At 28.9% G+C, this 20648-nt stretch overlaps 1 protein-coding gene across 2 annotated transcripts in view; it reads left to right on the top strand.

Annotated features, from left to right (window-relative positions):
• The window catches only part of LOC129956927 (uncharacterized), a 769878-nt gene that overhangs the window by 584273 nt on the left and 164957 nt on the right, over positions 1 to 20648 (top strand). The gene's annotated exons all lie outside the window — the stretch shown is intronic.

The following is a 20648-nucleotide window of genomic DNA, read 5'->3' as shown; positions in this document are numbered from 1 at the left end:
TATGTAAATCGCTAACGAAAAAAATAAGGAAGAAAGAAAACACCTGATTAAAATGGCGTTCCAACTTCATTTTAAAAATATTATTATTATTTATTTATTTATTTATTTATTTATTTATTTATTTTGCTGAATTAAAATGCGAATGTTGTTAAAATGTAAGATAAGATAGGACTTAGTCCTTTTCCGTTTCTTTTTGATTTTGAAACGAAAGAATGTTATTAAAGCAAAGATGTTTAAATATAGATTTAATGACTTTATTTACTGGCTGAGATAGATACGGTCACAGATAGTACCCCTACCACCCCCCTCCCTTTTCAAACCAAGAAGACATTTCTTAAAAACCCAATGAAAGTTTCTTTTTACAACAAAACAGTAAGTTTTCTTACATTTAATTCAATGGAAGTACGATTTTAGAGTCTTAAATTTATACATTATATCACTTGAAAAGGTCAGCATCTACAGGTTCTAATCAATTCACTAAATTTAAATTTTCCTTCAGTTACATAAATGAAGAATGTTTCGTTAAGTATTCTTTGCACAGTATTTCTTCACAAAATAAATTATAACAATTTCTTTCTCTACTGTTTCCATGATTTTAGAAAGTCATAAAAATATAGTAAAAGAATACCATAACTTAATAGAAATTTGAAAAAGTTTTTTAAAGCCTCAGAACTTTAATTTATTAAGCCATAAACACAACAAAAGAAAGAAAAAGAAATAATTGAAGAAGAAATAAATGAATAGAGTTTATGTATTCTATGGAATTAATATGATATGAATATTTAAATTCACGTATTCATTATTTTCAGAATTGTAAATTCTGTTTTACATTCTTTAAAATTAAATTTTATGTAGATTTTTAGTAATTCCAAATAGTAAATTTAGTCATGGAATTTTATTGATAATTAAAATGTCTGGTTAAATCATATACAATAAATTAACATAAATGAATAAAATAGAATAAACAATTAATAACAAAAAAATCCTACCGGTTGTGAAACGCAGACGATAATCCATAACAAATTAATAAAATTTAATTTTTAAAAAAAATCCGGCCAAGCATGAAACGCAGCCGATAATTCATGATAAATGAAAGTCATTAATTTTTTTTTTTTTTTAATCTCTCTCGTCATAAAACGCAGACGATAATTTATAACAAATGAATAGCATTTAATTTTTTTAAATTTTAGGATTTGGAATAAATTAATAAAGATATTTATTTTTAAAAAATCTTCTCCTAATAACTAAATGCTTTTTTAATTTAACAAGTCATTCTTAATTGCACCTTTTGCTAAACAAAGTATCTCAGAAAAAAAATTTCGCAGAATAAAGATTAAGAACAAACTTAACATTTCCCTAGATGCTGTTACACGAGCTTTTAAGGCTTGTCACGTACTCGGTTATGCTTTTCGTCATCTGTATAATAACGGATGCTTGAACCGACCTTGACATAGCTGGATGTCACACGAAATCACGAGCGTGGATATTTTGATGTCACTGACTTATTGTACGAGTAGTTCGTTCATAAATCCACTTATGATGTTATTTTGCTCGCAAAGGGAATAAATTCATGAATTGTTTGGTGAAAATGATAAATAAAAAGCTTGCTTTGACTGATTTATCGATGTTAATATTGAGTGAAGTTTACTGAAGAATTAAACAAAACGAAATGTTTATCATCGCGTTAATTAAGAAATGCTGTGATTTGGGGATATTTTTTTGTTGTTTGCATAATAGATTCTAATATTATTTGTAAGCTACCTCATATTACAAGCATGAAACAAAAATCGTTCAAAAAACTCTAAAGAGCAGACTCTTAAAGCTACATCTACCAAAATTGGCACGTAATTACTTCTTTGGTAGAAATAGATGACCAAGAAAGGACTTTCGAAAATTTTAATTAAAAATCGATCGGCATTTGTCTATTTTCTTCAAAAAAATTCGGATTATATTATTGGACAATAAACAATTTGTTGTTACTTTTCAATAATCTCAGCATGGTTTTTGAAGACAGCACATTTATTGGAAATAGAAAACGAAAAGAAAAGAACACAGGTATTTACAATTACGCACACAGCATCTTGTTCGCGGGAGGAATGGTGCCGGAACGAAGCGCTAGAAGCGTAGTCACACAGATATTCCTACGCAAGAAAAATAGTCCGCTCGCTTCATCCCAACACAATTTTAACTATAAAACTCTTTGATCGAACTTTTTAACTATATCAGTTTTATTTTCGTACAGTTTTTCTTTCATTTTAGAAAAAATTTTAAAAATATTTTTAAATGTATTTTTAAAATTAATACTTTATTATTAATACTTATGATATTACTATACTATTCTAATAATACTATTAATTTTTTTTAGTTTCTAGATTCATACATATGCGTATTAAGATGGAATTAACTATTGTTTCAGTTTATCGAAACAAACAAAAAAATAACAGTACATTTTTAAAAGCAAAAAATAGAATGATTAAATCCACCTTAACCCTTTAAAGGGCCATTTTTTTCTAGTCATATTATGTTAAAATAGTTTTAGGCTTGAAATTAGAATAAGAAAAGGGATTCATTTAGCTTATTAGATAAATTTAATTTGATTCATTAATTAATTTGTTTCATTAATAATGAAGTAACAAATCAAGACACATCATTTTGACTGAGATAAAGAACTGAAGCATCTAAGTTTCTGACATTAAAAAAATGTGTCAGAACTGATGCCAACCTACATAATTTCATACAAAGATTGATAAATTGGGTGGGAAGCATACTTCCCACGGCCCTAGAAAGTCTTAAGTATTATATTGCTACCATGCTTCGCTTGAAATTTTTTCTCATCTACTTTCTCCTTATGTTGCAATCTGTGCTTCTACGAAAATCACATTTTTTCTGATTCAAGGGTGGACTACTGCTACAATCTAAATATCGAACTTCGATATATATATTCGATGGTAGAATTTTCGTCTTGATGGCCTGGTAGCAGCTCTTGGCTTATGAACCCTAAATCCGCTATTCCAAAACCCGATTACATTGTGACCAAATCACAGCGTCTGGAATCACAGCGTCCAGAAAATTATATGCCATGACTGTGATATGGAAAATTTAAGGATGGAAAATCAAACAATGTATCATTTGTATTATCTGACCAATACATAAACCTACTAAACCCTAAACTAAGCCAAAATAAGTTTCAAAATTGAAATATAGCTGGCAAATCTAATACAGATTCTGTTAGAATTGTGCGCGTGTGTCTGGAATAAGTTATATACATGACCTTCGCCAAATATTTCCAATTTAGTTTGGAAAGTTTAAAAAATGTGACTATTGGCAAAAATTTTATGAAAAATGTTCGAAAATCGCTATATTTTTTTATATTTGCATAAAAAATAGGGGAAAAAAAACATCTATGAAACCAAAATATACTAGTTAAATTGCAAAAGTTTTGGAAAAAATGAATTTTTTTCTGCTAAAAAAGAGGCATAAAGCAAAAATTTTTTTGTTTAGCAACTTATTGGCTTAAAATTACACAGATAAGAAAGATATTATATCTTTTCTGAGCTAAAATATAAGCCGTGTTTCTATCCATTCTTTAAATATTAGAGTTCGGCTGATAAATAACACGAAAGTTGAAATTTTTTTTTCACATTGTGAAGCCCAAAACAACTATAAAATATATTTCACTGAATAATTTCTTTTTATTTCAAGAAATGCAGAACATATAAAGAAATTATTATGCTAAATTTGAACAAAAAAATATGCATTAGATTTTAATTTATGGTGTGTTTTTTTTTCGAAATTTTTACATTTCGAAACAAAATATTTTTATATGTTAACACTAAATAGTTGAATTACAATGGATAATTATTAAATCTTAGAGGAATATATAGTATTATTTGCTCAAAAGCAGGTGAAATCTACTTCTACGAAACGGACCATTCAATCAAGTTTTAGCTATATTCGAAATTATAACAGAAAATGTTTTCTCAATTGTATTCAAAATTTTGTAGGAATGAGCTAATGTTTGCCAACGGTTTTAAAAACCCTTCGCGCTTTTGCGCGTGCGTTAGGATGGGTTTAATTCGCCAAAATAGGGATGAGAGAAAAATGAAAGAAGGAAATGTTTATATTCAACAAGAAAGTAAACTGGGATTACTCGCGGAATTATGAGATGTAAACATTGCAGATAATTACTAATACTGCCGAAAAAATGTACTAATTCCCAATAAAATATTTTAGTGCAGTTTTTATTTAATGCAAGGGGCATAAACATTAAATTATGAAGAATAAATAACAAATTCTGTTGTTGAAATTTGGTAATTAGTTTTTTACAAAATGATAATCTTTTTTATATTTAAAAGATTTTTCTTTTTTTATTTGTTATTGAATATTATTGAATTATTTTAAGATAAACAACAATGGATAATCTAGAGTTTATTCTATTTAAAACTTTTCATTTAAAGAACCGCTGAAAATATGGAATGTCTTAAAATATTATAAATATTATTTTTAACAATATTTTTATATATTTTGATATTTAAAAGACATTATTATTAATGATTTTTCTACTTAACAATAATTTACTTTTAAATATATTATATGAAATAATTAGCAAAACTTTCTTCGTACCACTCCTGAAAGCTTTTTTGCCACTTGAAACGACACAACACAAAAAATAATAAAGTAAAGAAATGGACGAAAAAGTATCTAATGGGGGGGGGGAATGTAATATCAAAGGTGAATACCGGAAATGCGGCCATTCTTCTGCGTCTCGCCCCTTAATAAGATAGAATCGTCGAAAAGTGGTTGCCTCAGGATAATGAAACGAACTGTACATGTATGCATTTATAACCCTTATGTATACTATTATAAATTAGTTCATTGATTCTTTTTTTTTTCTTTTGTTTTGATTCTGATACAAATATTATGAGGTAATTTCGATGGAAAACATTTTAATTTTTATTCTCTCACAATGTAAAAGCTAACTAAGACAGCAGAAACTTAATTATATTCATAAACTATACTTGAAAATTGGTAATGTGTTTTTTGAATAATATAACAACATTCATAATCTTATAGATCCATCGAAACTTATATTCCTACATGATAGCCTAAAACTTGGACCTGATTATTTGGTATTTTTTTAAACATTTATTAAGATTGAAATTTATAATTCATTTTTTTTTCATTATGAGAGAATTCCTTTTTTATAATTCATTTTTTCATTATTACCTTTCGCATGTTCTAGAGTTTTGAAATTTTGCTCAGTAGTGTGCTCCGGATGATAATATATTATTTGATAATTTCAGTGCTCAAACCGTTGTTCCAATTTCATTTTTCGTTTCATATTAGTGACGCCAAGCAGAAATGAAATCATGAAAAAATTATTTCAAGATTTTGTATATTTATAATAATAAATTGTCCTTTAAAGACAAAAAAGTAAAATAATAAAAAATAATAATAAAATGTTCTCCTTTTGAATCGAATATAAATATGTATTTTTAAAAACTGTCTATTATTAATTCAACTTATTAAATGTGCTCTTATAATTATTTGAAAGTAAACTATAATATGTGATTTTATCTGATATTTCTACAAACTGAACAAATTACTGGATCCTTAGAGATTGTGCATTTAACTGCAATAAATAGTCAATGACTTTATTTGGGGGAAAAACAATTATTATATGTATAATAAGCACTGGGCTATTATTAATTCAAATTAAATTATAATGGAATTAAAAACATTCTTATTTGGGTGTTGTGAAATCACATATTATACCTACATATATAATTTAATATGTAACTGCTTTTTGCCCATTCTGTGTTTGATGTCACGTCCTTTTCCGTATGTTCAGTGGATTTGAAAATAGAAATGACTCGGTTTGACGTTTATAATAAGAGAGTGAAATAATTACATTACCGGATTCAATAGATTGTAAAGTTTTAAAATAATTTAAGCTAAAGTTTTCCTCAACTTTTTTTTTAAATCTTCAAACTAGGAAAATTATTTTATATAAGTTAATGTTTTTCAATTGTTATTACAAAAACATATATTTGAATAATTCTTTTTTTTTTTTGCAATGAAAATTTTTACAGAAAAGAATTTAAATTTTACAGATTTCTTAAAACTTATTGCTCTTCAAAATCGGTTCTGTTGAAAATGCTGTCAAAACTTAACCCTCTGACTGCGTAATTCTTTAAAATCACTATTTAGATGCGATGTTTACAAATAAGTTCAAATATTTTTCAAAGAAAGTGAACTGATACTATAAGTTACACGATAATAATACAATATAATAAAAATCTGTAATCGTAAAAATGCACATTCTAAATTGCGAAGAACGTGGGATACAACAGAAAATGGGTTAATTGCCAATCCGCGGAAATCGTGAGATACGCAGCTGGAGGGTTAATATCGAAAACATCGCATTTTGCTTTATAATAACCATATATTTATAATAACCTGCTTCGCTATCATAAACAGTTAAAATGTCAGATGGAAATTAAAATAAATTAATTTCTCATTTTCTGTAAAATAAACTAATTTACAAATATATTCCATTAGGTATAAAATCATAAGAAAACCGTCTATATATAAAATATTTCACAAATTTTTTTAGGTGAATTTATTAGTTTTTTATCAATTGATTTTCTATTTTATAAAATTTAAGTCCATTATGATTGATTTTTCAACTGCTTTTTGATTTTTATTCTTAAAAGAACGATTAAAGAACAAGACAACAGCAGTGTTAACTAAGACATATTATTTCTCAGATGTTTTATGATCTGCTCCTATCATATTAAATGTATTCTATCATTTCTTTTCGAATGCATGGATCAATTTCTGTGAAAATACAGAATGTGATGCCACAACGTAGTAAAAAATAACGTATAAATCACTTCACAATTACATCAGTCATCTGTCTATGAAAATATCGTGGATGGATTCAATTCAAACAAGTAATAAAAATTTTCACTCATGGAATGAATGCGTCAATCTTATTTTAAAAATTGTGAAAAATTTTATGATAAACTAATCGTTTAATATAATTTGGAGGGATATTTTTTTTGTTGTCAAATATTTTCTTTTCAAATAAAACGCAAATGCTCAAAAGAAACATAATCAATTAAATTAAATAAGTACTTAAAAACAATTAAAAAAAATAAAAATAATTAAATAATGTTTTTTTAATATTTGTATATTTAATTTCAAAACATTTCTAAAAATAAAAAACAATCTAATACTCCAAATTTTTCTGGCACAAGTTTTAATTAACTTCGAAAAACTGTCTGCAAACGATTTTTAAAGGGGGAAAAATAATCATACGAATGCAGTTTTTTAATAGAATTTTTATTTTGAATTAGCTTTGCTATCGTTATTCCATATTTTAAGTGGATAATTAACTGATTTTATCTAGTTCTGCCGATTTCAAAATTAAATTACGTTTCGTAATTTAATATTTTTTTATCCCCCACAAGCGTATAACTTTATTATTATTAGCTCAAAGCGAGAAAGTCATAAAACAAAGAATTTTTGGAATGATAATGTAGTTTTAATTTTTTTAAAGCATTTTCTGGCGCCTTGTAATTTTTTTAGTTTGATATTTTATTTCTTTATTTAATCCATTTTCGGCAAAATTTTCGAAATGAAACTTCTAATCACAATATGTATGTATAGATGCAATGTAGATTAGATATACAGTGACTCAAAAAATTGAGAGTACACCTTACTTTTACTTCATAAATCCGACTTTCAATATAAATAACACATTACCGGGAAGTGCAAACATGATTTTATTTTTATACATTACAAATGGTTTAATTTAGAGTAAAAATAAAGAAAAATCAGCGAAAAATTTCTAAATTCAAAAGTTTCAGAAGCATTTTAAATAAACATACGCAGAATTTTGCCTCAAAAAATTGAGAATACACCCATGAAATTTTTGCAATATCACGCATAGAAATAAAGTGTCACTATTAAACTGCCTGTCTTTTAGCTCTTATAATGGCCTCTAAACGTCATGGTACCGATTTGACCCATTTTGGGTGGTATCTGAAGATATTTTACCCCATTCTTCTTGCACCACTTGTTTTAAATGGGTTTTGTTTCTAATTTTGTGTTTTTGACCCCCTTTTTCGGGTATGGCCCACGAATATTCAATGGCATTGATGTCGGGGTACTGTGGTGGTGTGTGTAACTGCTATTTACAATGAAAAAGACACCATATTTTGAAGTTACGTGTATTCTGTTTGGGGTCATTGTCTTACTGGAAAATGAAATTTCCATCTAAACCCAAATTTTTAGCACTTTCCTTTAGATTGCTGCGAAGTATATCCAAGTAAACCATATCATTTATAATGCCATCTATAAAAATTAAATTTCCTACCCCGGATGAAGCCATGTAACCTCAAATCATCACTGAGTGACCATCATGTTTAACTATAGGACGTAAATTTTTTGGATACAAAGCAGTATTAGGCTTTCTCCATACAGTAAGATGGTTGTCACTGCCAAAAATGTTAAGGTTTCTTTCATTACTAAATATAGATTTATTCCAAAGGTTATTGGTCTTCAATGGATGAGTTTTTGCAAACTTCAAATGCTTTTTCTGAATTTGCAAGCTGGTGAACGGTTTCTCTCTAACAATGCTACTTTTATATCCAGCTTGTTTAATGGCATTTAGCACAGTTTCAGCACTTACACTTCTGCCTATGATTTGAAAAGTTTCTGCAACAAATTGGATGAACCATATGGTAGCAGCAATCTAAAGGAAAGTGTTAAAAACTTGGGTTTAGATGGAAATTCCATTTCCCAGCAGGGCAACGACCCCAAACAGAATGCACGTAACGTATAAATATGATGTCTTTTTCATTGTAAACAACAGTTACACACACCACCACAGTACCCTGACACCAATGCCATTGAATATTCGTGGGGGATACTCGAAAAAGTGGTTCAAAAATACAAAATTAGAAACAAAACCCATTTAAAACAAGTGGTGCAAGAAGAATGGGGTAAAATATCTTCAGATACCACCAAAAATGGGTAGAACCGGTGCCATGACGTTTAGGGACCATTATAAGAGCCAAAAGACATACAATTTAATAGTGATACTTTGTTTCTATGCGTGATATTGCAAACATTTCATTGGTGTATTCTCAATTTTTTGAGGCAAAATTCTGCGTATGTTTATTTAAAATGCTTTTGAAAATTTTCAATTTAGAAATTTTTCGTTGAGTTTTCTTTATTTTTACTCTAAATTAAACCATTTGTTATGTGTAAAAATAAAAACAAGTTTGCATTTCCCGTTAATGTGTTATTTATATTGAAAGTCGCATTGATCAAGTAAACGTAAGGTGTACTCTCAATTTTTTGAGCCACTGTATATTTCAATTAAACATTTTTATGACTTTCAATTCTTAGGCCAATATTATATTACCCATTCACTATCTTACTTTCAGTACAATCAAATTAACCAATTTTTGAAAATATCGTAATTTTTAAAGCATTTCATACTCCAAATTTAAAATAAATATTCATGTAAATAATCACTTTGATGTTCACTGGAATGTAAAATAAAATACAATTTTGTTCTATGAGTGAAAATATAATTTATGCTTACTTTTTGGTTGAAAAAAATTGTTGACGTAAGAACGCATTAACTTAATGTTGCGAAAATAATTGTGCACGGAATGTAATGCTGCATTGGACTTAGAGCAACTGAAATTTGAAGAGTATTTATTTCTCCGGTAGTTGGTACTCACTAATTAATGCTTACTTTTTGGTTGAAAAAAATTGTTGACGTAAGAACGCATTAACTTAATGTTGCGAAAATAATTGTGCACGGAATGTAATGCTGCATTGGACTTAGAGCAACTGAAATTTGAAGAGTATTTATTTCTCCGGTAGTTGGTACTCACTAATTAATGCTTACTTTTTGGTTGAAAAAAATTGTTGACGTAAGAACGCATTAACTTAATGTTGCGAAAATAATTGTGCACGGAATGTAATGCTGCATTGGACTTAGAGCAACTGAAATTTGAAGAGTATTTATTTCTCCGGTAGTTGGTACTCACTAATTAATGCTTACTTTTTGGTTGAAAAAAATTGTTGACGTAAGAACGCATTAACTTAATGTTGCGAAAATAATTGTGCACGGAATGTAATGCTGCATTGGACTTAGAGCAACTGAAATTTGAAGAGTATTTATTTCTCCGGTAGTTGGTACTCACTAAAAAAGTATTTTTCAAAATTTTTGAATTTTTTTTATTAATTAAAAATAATTAGATGTTTTAGCATATCTACTACGGAACATTTTATCTAATATATATACTACGGTAGAGCTTACTGAATTTTTCAACCATCCCAGTTTTATTTCTGGACATTTTTTACTTTAATTTTAATAAAATTTATAAAATTAATTTTTTAAAAGTTTGCAATTATGATTTTGATTGAGGTAAAGGAGTTCGAACTGATCTCATTGTTTCATGAAATCTTTCCTTAGCGTGCTTTTGTCAGTGTTAACCTTATAATAAAAAATTGCTTTCTTTGCGCATTAAAACCAAAAAAGAATTTTCGAATTAGTTTTTTGTAACATGCTAATCATCTTAATTTGATATTCTTTTTGTAAACTGTGCTATATGAAAATCATTACATACAGAATTATCGCAAAACGTTTGGGGTTAATGATCGCAATTTAAAATATTTTCTTTCTCGTAATCAAATCAGGCAAAAAGAAAGTATTGTATTTCCCCAAAGATTTTATCTCCAGATTTCTTCTTATTTCAGGCATACTCTCCAGAATCCGAAAAATATATTTTTGGAATTAAGTCTTAAGTCATTCTTTTTACTTGTGTATAATCAAGATATCTGGGAAACTCTCAGCTAGGATGATGAAATTGGCCTTGAAGCAACAACACCATATTTGTAGATTTCTGTCGAAATTTAGAATAAATCCAAAGAAAGTATCTGCATATTCAAAAACTCAGAGACCTATATATATGAAATTTTTTAAAGAGATTTATCATCAAAATTGTATATGGGTAGAAAATCAGGATCAAATCATCCATGGGAAGGGAATTGTTGTTTATGTATTCATTTGTATGCAAATGCGATAACTTAGAAACTCAGAACTGAAATAAACCAAATTCGGTATGCCAGATTTGGAGACCCATAACAAATTTTGGATCCAATCTGCAGGAATTGAAGTTGCCCAAACTCAGTTTTCCCCATTGTATTACGAATCACAAAACGACCATGCTATGCCATTGTTTCAGTAATAGGGGTACTCGCCATTGTGACACATTAGTCACAGACCGCCGTCCACTTCGTTCTTCATCGTGAATGAGAATTTGCCACCTTCTTCCTTGTATTACTTATTTCCCGGCATATGTTTAAGGAATGCCGTAAGGATAGTAGAACAACAAAGAATGTGCAATTTTTTTTTTTTAATATATCCAGAAAATCTAGGAGAGAACACTCCTTCTGGTTTATCAAGAGCAAATATGAAAACCACAACAATAACAGGAGAGAAAATTGTAAATATAAGGAAATATCCAGAAGCTAAGTCCCATTAAGTAATTAAAATAAGGAAATAGCATTGGGAAAACTTTTTTCTTACATAATATAATACAATGCTGAAATTATTTTTCAAAATAGTGGTCTTCATTGTTGAAGCAATTATCACTGAAGGGCATGAGTTTATGTATGTTCACCTTTTATACAGTTTTTGCCAGTAGTAATGAAGAAGTGAAAGGGAAATTACAGGAAAATGCTTTAACATTGTCTTAACTCCGAATCTACAGAATCTGTAAGTAATTCATCAATCACAGACGGTTGACCACTTCGTTCTCTATCTTGAACATTTTCATACCTTTCATTGAACCTTTGCTTCCATCTCCTTATCTTAGAATCAATCATCGCGATTTGCCTATAAACTTTGCGAATTGAAACTGTAATTTCAATTGGTTTAGTATTTCTAGATTTCAGAAAATAGCTCGAATACAGCATAATATTCAATTTTTTAAAAACATTTTAAATGCTCAAAATGCAGCTGGTGCAATAATCAAGGATCTAAAAACTTGTATCGTTTGTCCATGAGTCAGCAAAGTGGTTTTGGATGCTTAAATCAAGAAAAAAATGGCTTTCGAGGCAAAAAATGGAAACGGAACTACTTTCTGGATCCCTCTCTTATATTGATTAAACAGCATAAAATCTTACTGAGTTAATTTATGCTCAAGAGATACAAATCAAACTCATGGCGCCAATTTATTTTGAAAAGACATTGTAGTCTCATTGGAGTGAAAGCATTAAATCAATGGTTATTTGGACCACATATCCTACGAAATCACTTCATCCACTCGAATGTATATGGTGCTGTGCAGACTGTTTGACTTACGTATGCTGAATTTTATCCCAAATATACTTTGGAGGATGAAAATGTGCATCTAAAAACGTTTTTTTAAAGAAAAATATGATTAAAATAATTCTAATTAATGAAGAATTAAGCTAGATTTTGGAGTTTTTCACAATACCTTTAGAGGATTTATGTATTTTATAAACATAATTTTATAAAATATTTTGCATTATTTCAAAATGCTACAAAAATCTTTTTAATTACATTAATTTATTTACAATTCAATTATTTGTTGAATTTTGCAATTTTTAAAAATACTTGTTGCCAACTAATTAATTGCGCGACTTTATTCCATTGTTGAAAGTTAAAGGAAAAATGGATTATTATTTGTGTGTCTTATACGCGTAATAAGAAAGGTAAATTTCGGTATCTCGAAAGATTATGTGTATTTAGAAGATGAACCACTCTGATAATTATGTACTTAATATCACAATAATATTATGAGATATAAATTCATTAGTAAGGTTCATGTACATAATAAATGGAATAGGTGCAAGGTTATTAAAACAACACAGATATAATATTCTCAGAATTCGATACTTAAAGAAACTTTATTACGGAAATAAGGAATTCCAAGTCGTCCAAAAGAAATTAACTATAGCCAATATTTGAAATGCGAACTTAAGCATCAGTTCGTCACCAGAGGCGATTATTCATTGTTAAATGATATATGGCAACACACGGAAGAAGAACGATAAAATTAACCCTAATTACGAGCATAGACTTAACAGCACTTCCTCTCCATCAAATGACTTCTGTGCCTCTCACATTTCATTATCGTGAAGTGCGGTGTTCCAGATTGAATTCTATTTAATGACTTGATGAAAATTTGATTGAAATTGAATTGCTAAATTTGATTGAAATGAATGAATTCAAGTCACATTGGGCATACGGAAAATGGATGTTATGCTTCAGTACAATCTAGATTTTAGTTCTATATCATTTACGTTTATCATGTGATTGTTATATCACATAATTAAAGAAAATATGAAATTACAAAGCTTAATCAATGCTAATGAGCATTAAATAAACAATATTTCACTTTTTCAAACATATTTGAATATATAAGTTGTTAATTACAGATAATAAGCTGCTTTTATGCCAACTAATAATTAGAAAACATCTCCTTTCTCCACAGTATGCAAAATAATTAAAATACATAAACAATTTTTTTCTAAAAACCATATTTCCAAAAAAATGTTCTTTTCTCATTAATGCGACTCTAAAAGTCTTAGGATCTTTCTCCGTATGCTTCGAGAAGTATTTATTTTAACGGTTTCCTATATCGAACTGCGGAAAAGATTCCGACTTCATTAAGTGTAATTATGAATTCATTATACAAATAACTTCCTCATTAAGAACTCGAAATGGCCACACTGCACATCATCCCACTACATGGAATGGAACAAAAAAAAAGAACGAAAAAAAAGAGGGAGGGGGGGGGGGAGAGAACGAAAGCGGAGGCTCAAGGAGGAAAGAAGAATACGTTACTACATTTAAAGCTTCTGAAATCGAAACCTTGCATAAATAAATGAATGAAAGAGATTCTTTTTTTTTTATCGTCTGCTCTGCTTTTGAAAAGAAGAAGTGGAAGTTTTTCTCCGAGTGAAAGGGAAAATTCTAAATCTCCTTTAGATTCGTAAGACAAAATTAAGCAAATTATAACTTAATGTTGATTTTTTTTTTCTTTTTTTGCTGCGGACGAAATTTCGCTAGATTCTACTTGAATTTCATTTAAATGAATGATAGTGTATATTTTTCTTTTATTTATTTATTTTGAAAAATAAAAAGAGTAAAGAGTCGAAAGCTAATTTCTATTCTGTACTATTTTTAAATATCTAACAGAAATTCATGAATATGCGTGTACTTTATTCATTATTGTCATTATTTAACATTCAGTTTCATATAGTTTTTTTCCAAAAATTAATTCAATTTTGAACTGCGCAAGCGTAAATATATATATATATAAATATATATATATTGTTACGGAATTTCCGGGGTTCGTTTGGATAGTGGGGATTATATGGTGTGAAGAACGCTCAATCACCAGGCGGCAGTAGAAAATAAAACAACGACGTTTATTTACACGAAGACACACAGGACAGCACAAAGACGACAACTATATACAGCACAGAAGACGATTATCTTCAGCCGAGACGTGCGGCAACAACAGCATACACAGCAGCATATAACAAGACAGACAGACAGTAGCGCACAGCTTAGTTCAGCACTAGCTTCACTCCGTCGCTGCTCCGCTTGTCTCTGGAAGGCCAGTTTTTTACTGTCGATTCCAACTACTCTTCCCTAGCAGCTGCGGCCACTTCCTTTTATAGGTCTCAGGAGGCGGGGCTAGACGCCTCTCAACCAATCAGGAACGTTCGAGGCGTATCTCCGTTCCTACTGGACGGATCGGGAAAATTCCCGATGCTTCGGGTATAATCTATTTTGGCGCCAAAGTCGTCAAATTCGTCGCCAAGTCGACAAATGGTCGCCAATTTGTCGCCAAGCTCCAGGACCCTCCGACGCGACACCGGACTCCGTCCAATACCGATGACTGTAAAACATTCTTTCCGATGGTGGAACCAACTATGCTGGGAAGCAGCATTGCAGATTCGTAACAATATATATATATATATGGAATATAATGTTTTAATCACATGCAAATCATGATGTATTCATGCTAAAAATACAAAAATCGTTTAAAATGTACTTTAATGCATCAGTATTTTGCCTTTTATTTATCTCTTCCCATTAAAATCATTAATAATCGTTATTTAGATGAAAAATGTTTTTCTTTTGTATACAAATCCATATCACAACCTGTGTATTTCTACTATACGTTAAGATAATTAAATTCACGCGACATTATTATCTTATAATAAGTGTAACGTTAGTAAATATAGTATTTATTGCAAAGGACCTCCATATATATATATATATATATATATATATATGGAGTCGTCTTTCGTCTTACCTATAAGCTATAAGGCTGCCTTTAAAATTCTAACAAACTTTAGCATTACTATATTCGTAGACTGGATGCAATGATTAACACTAGAACTACCAAGACCGTCATTTTGACAATTTTCAAATTTCATGCTTAAAAATTTTGACATAATTTATGTATTATTCTAGAACTTTATGAAGACTTTTAATGAAATATAAGAACAGTTTCACGTTCCTATTCAATTTCCACTCAGCCATTTAATTTCCATAATCAGTATGACGCATACCTATTTACACCAGGACCCGTCAAAATGACGGCTTTAGCAATTTCAAGGTTTATAACATTTTATGGATCATCTATGCAATGATGGACATTAGTAGGTATTTATATTCATTTACGCATCGCTTTTAAGCATTTTTTTTTGGAAAAATTTGAATTATATTTTTCATATGAGATTATATTGATTGACCCAAAGTGTTCGGCAGCCGTTATAATTGGATCTATTTTATTCCGATTATGATTCAGTTTCGAACTAAAAATGTTGAATAAAAAAATGTTGTTTTTGTTAAATTATATATTATTTTTTTACATAAACTAAGCCAAAAGATACAATAAAAGTCATGATGATTAAAAACCCATCAATTCCTCGGGTGTGGTAAAACTACGTATATAACACTCCCACTAAAGCCAGCACGCCAACCAAGCGCCAACTTCCTCGCCAATCAAAAACACGGCGGCAGTCCGAGGCTAGCACCAAGACTGCAAGCATGTGAAATCTGTCGACCGAGAGATTTATTTATGTTAAGCTTGTAAATATGAATATTGACTAAATGTGTGTAATTGTAAATGTAGTGTTTTGTGTAAGAGGCTGTGTATTAAGTTCTTTTTAAATTGTCAGATCCCATTTTATTACATTACTCTTACATGTATATATTTAACATCGGTAGTTCCACTGTTAAACAATTTTTCAAGAGCTCTTCAAGTTTGATTGCTACCAAATTTTGTACGTAATTCCTTATTGGATAGTAAATGTTTATTAAGAAAGATTTCATTAAAATTTTAATTAAAAATGAATCAAAATTTTAACTTTTATTTTGAACAAATATATTTTTGTGAATTTTTTGAGTTAAAAACATTTTTTTTTATGAAAACATATTTACGAGTTCTTAAAAAATTAGTTTTTAATTATACCTAAAAACTTACATACAAATTTTCGCTAATTTAAACAAAATTTTAAGAATTTTTAAATATATTCTATAGAAATATTTTCTTTCACTTTTAATTACAGAGGAACCTACCTTAAAGAACTTAATTCGTTCACAAATCTTATTCGTAATGCGAAGCACTCGTTAAACACAGCCATTTTTTGTATAGGAATCCATGCAAAACAGCACAATGCGTGCCATTCTGAAAAATAAAAAAAAAACTAAATTTATAATGATGCATTTTATTGTTTATATGCATTCTTTCTTTACCAGAAAATTATCTAAAGGTATTTGTTTCTTGTTATGCTTCAAAATTTGACGAAATCACTAAGCACAGAATTATCATCAAATGAATTTATAATGCTCATTATCACTGCAATATCAAGGTGATGCGTTCCAATATACAATGCAATCCATGCTTTCAGCATCTCTCTTATTTCACTGGACTGGTGCTTATTTCTGTTGCGTCTATTATTTCTTCCTTTCCTGACAAACTATTCTCCTCCGCAGCTTTTTACTGTGACACAGAATGCAGCTTCATAAGTTTTTCGGTATTTCTGGCTATGTTCTTCCATCAGCTCATTGAGGTCGCGGCCTATCTACTTCCTAGACCCGTAATCTTGGTTAAACAAAATGTTTTCAATTAAGGTTCCACATGCACTTTCTCAAACTCCTCAAAGTCGCTGCTATCTGGCTAAAAGTTGATCTCGTATAAATATAAGAGTTTTCTTCAAACAAGGGCTCACTGCAAGCTGATATAAGTGAGTTCAGCATATGGCCTGTATCAGTCAGTACGGGTGATACCGGTGTTTCCTCGCCACTTGTTCTACGAAACATCGCTCTCCAAACGAGTAACATTTTTACGTTTGTTTTCCTGATTATGCGAGGTGTGCAGTCAAACATCGTGAATAAATGATATTAAATACATCTTTTGTAAGTATTTTCATTTTCATTCTGCAATATAATAATTAAAAGTGACTTTTTAAAAATAATATAAGAGTTGACGAATGAAACCAAATGCATAATTATGATTCGATGTTTCCAATTAAGTGTTCATACTCAATTTAACATTTTTGAATTTAAGTTTGTAGTATTATTTAGGTTTGAGAGGGTGCAATGCAAAATATTCTTCAAGCTATTATTTATCAGTCTGAAAATTAAATAGAGAATTAAAAAAATCGGCAATAATATTTTAATCAAACATTTTATCCTCTTTAATTTGTTAACTAATTATAATCTTATTTATTAACTAATTTATAAAAAGTAATATGGTAGCTAATTATTATTTTAAAAAGAATTACTTCATATGCAGTGTAAATTTCAAACGTTTTAATTAATTTCACTTATAGTAAATGTAATCGAACAATTTTAATTTTTAATGCCAAGAAATGATAAAATAAACAACAAAAAAAATGCATAAATTAAATAAAAATTTCAAATTTTAAAAAAGTTTTGTTAAATTCTGGTTTTATTATAAAATTTAATTACTCAATAAAAGATATAGTTAATGAAAGACAATTATTTCAAATAGTAATAGAATTCAAATAGTAACGAACAGAACATATAATACACAATGCAATTCAAATTTAAATTGTTAATGCGCAGTTTACACACGCAGTTTATATTTAGTTGATGCGCAGTTATGTATCATACAAGCATTAATTGCTACAATTTCCATTGTGATTCAAGTATGGTAGTTCTAACATCAATTTTTCATTGCAACTAATGCCTTTAATTTATTCATTTTATTGTTCATAGCGAATTAATTTTACAAGTGCGTAGGTCTTCATGTCGCCAAAGAATGCCAAGTCGCCAATTCTAGAAAACAAAATGGCTGCTACGGTAAATGATGTGATGAATAATGTAAACACAACCCATTAAGGTTTTACATAATAACAAATCTATAAATTCTTTCCTTTAATGACAATTCATTAAAACTTTAGGTAGTTATTTTTAACTACAATCGCTTCATTATATTATTTTTCACTACAATTGCTTCATTATATTATTTTTTTGCTTACATTATTTAATCACTTCATTATATTATTAATCAGCTTGCTTTTTAGCATTGGCGAGTTCATACATATTCTTCGGCGATATGAAAAGTTGCCAATTAGTGAATTTCGATCGAATGGAATTTTCATAAACCCACATTTTGCACTATAAGTAATCGTATGTTTCGTTATTATTTTCCTTAATTGTTTTTATTTCAACAAATTCATGACGAAGGAACTGTAATTTTGTATTTAATTAAAACATTTTTATAAGATTTTATGCTTTATTTGGGAATTTTTATTATTCATTTCTTTTTTTTTTACAAACGAAATGGCAGATCATCAGAAAGCAAATTAAGAGAAATAAAATAAAGTGAATTTGAACAGAAGACACGAAAGAAAAAAAAAGACACTGAAAAATTAAAAAATAAAAAGTATGCACAAATTTTAAAAATATAAAAGAAAGATTAAAAACTAGTTTGCTCACAAGAAATAAGAAAGTACTTAAGTTTAATTAAAGCAAAAAGCAAACCCCAAACTAATTTTTGAAAAAAATGGCAGCCATTTTTTTTCTAAGATATGAAATGGCAATAAGTATTTCTTTTTTTAAATAAGAAAATACCCAAACCTTCAGAAAAAAATGCTTTTTAAAGTAACACGCAAGAAAAAGCAGTCAAATTTATACTGTATTTATTTCCTTCAGGAACATAATACACTCCATAACAAATAATTAAACTAAGAAAATATGCTTTCATTTTTGCATTTTTTATTCATTTCGAACCAAAAAAAAGCTGAAAAGAAATCGCAATATCTAATAGATTCGGAAACCCGAATGGCACTTCGCTTGATTTTATGTGTTCTGGTATTTCCCAGAAAAGCATGTAATATTTATATTCGGCTGAGAAAATTCGCTTTTACGAACAGACGGTTTCGAATATTTTTCTATTTTTATTTTTTTATTCGATACTTTCCGTTCATTCGACGCTGTTTTGCATATACTCCCAAAACATTTTTTTTTTCTTCTTCTGATTTGAAATCGCGTTCCATTTGGTAGATAAGTTTTTTTCAGCCAGTTTTGTTCTTCGTCGAATCGTTGGAAAAAGATCAGGCCTTTTCTCTATCCTGAGGTTAGACAAGACCGTTTATTTCTTACAAAATTTCTGATCGCTATTTTTTTTTTTTTTTTTTGGTTATTGAAAAGCTGTTTGTTATTTTTTTGACCTTTTGATACGGTACAGATGTGAAATGTTCGCGAAAAAATGAAAGTATTCACTCGTTTAGAATGTTGTAAAACTTGGAAATATTCCATGGAGACCAAACGATTTTGTAAAGTCGTTTGAAAAGTTGAAAAAGTAAATTCTTTTTTTTTACAGCTGCCAAGTTTTTCTGTCTGGAAACTTCAGAATTTAAGCTTTACGACAAATGAAATACATTTTTTTTCTTGTGCTTCTAAAAATGTTAGAGTTAATTTAGTTCCTCTTCTGCATGTCTAAAGAAAAGTTGTATTTTTATTCTTCTTACTGAAAACGAAAAAAATAATTAGTTTAAAATCGATAAGTTCCTTTCATAAGCGAAAAAAAAAAAACTATTAAATGAGATGTCACAGATGTGGCAACAACAGCAATCAAACATTTCTTTTTTCACTACTAAAGCTGTTATTAATATTTTTTCAGACAGTAAAGACCAAGACAAGATTTTAGCAACATGATAATAACAAAGAAAGAAGGCTTTCGTTAGAATATTAAGTTACATAAAGTATGGATTTCTAAATTTAAAAAAATATGAATTTAAAACTTAATTTAATTAAAAGTGAACTAGCAACACACTTATATTAGAAATTGTAGAGATTTCATTTGTCACGCCCGTATAAATTTGTAGAACTTAGGTAAGATTGTCAAGGGTTTGCATGATATTGGGGAACAATAGCTACGAAATAGGGGTCTTTGGCGTTAATTTAGCATTGTTACTGAATCTGCCGCTCAAATATTATTTGAGACACTTCTTTTTCGACTGATTTAAGAAAAATTTGACATGGAGTACAATTCCCAGGTAGCACCGTCTCTTGCACAATATTATGTTATTCATATTTA

The sequence above is a fragment of the Argiope bruennichi genome, chromosome 11, assembly GCF_947563725.1.
Source record: "Argiope bruennichi chromosome 11, qqArgBrue1.1, whole genome shotgun sequence".
In the NCBI taxonomy this organism is placed as follows: domain Eukaryota; kingdom Metazoa; phylum Arthropoda; class Arachnida; order Araneae; family Araneidae; genus Argiope; species Argiope bruennichi.
This window is presented reverse-complemented; position numbering and strand designations above follow the sequence as displayed.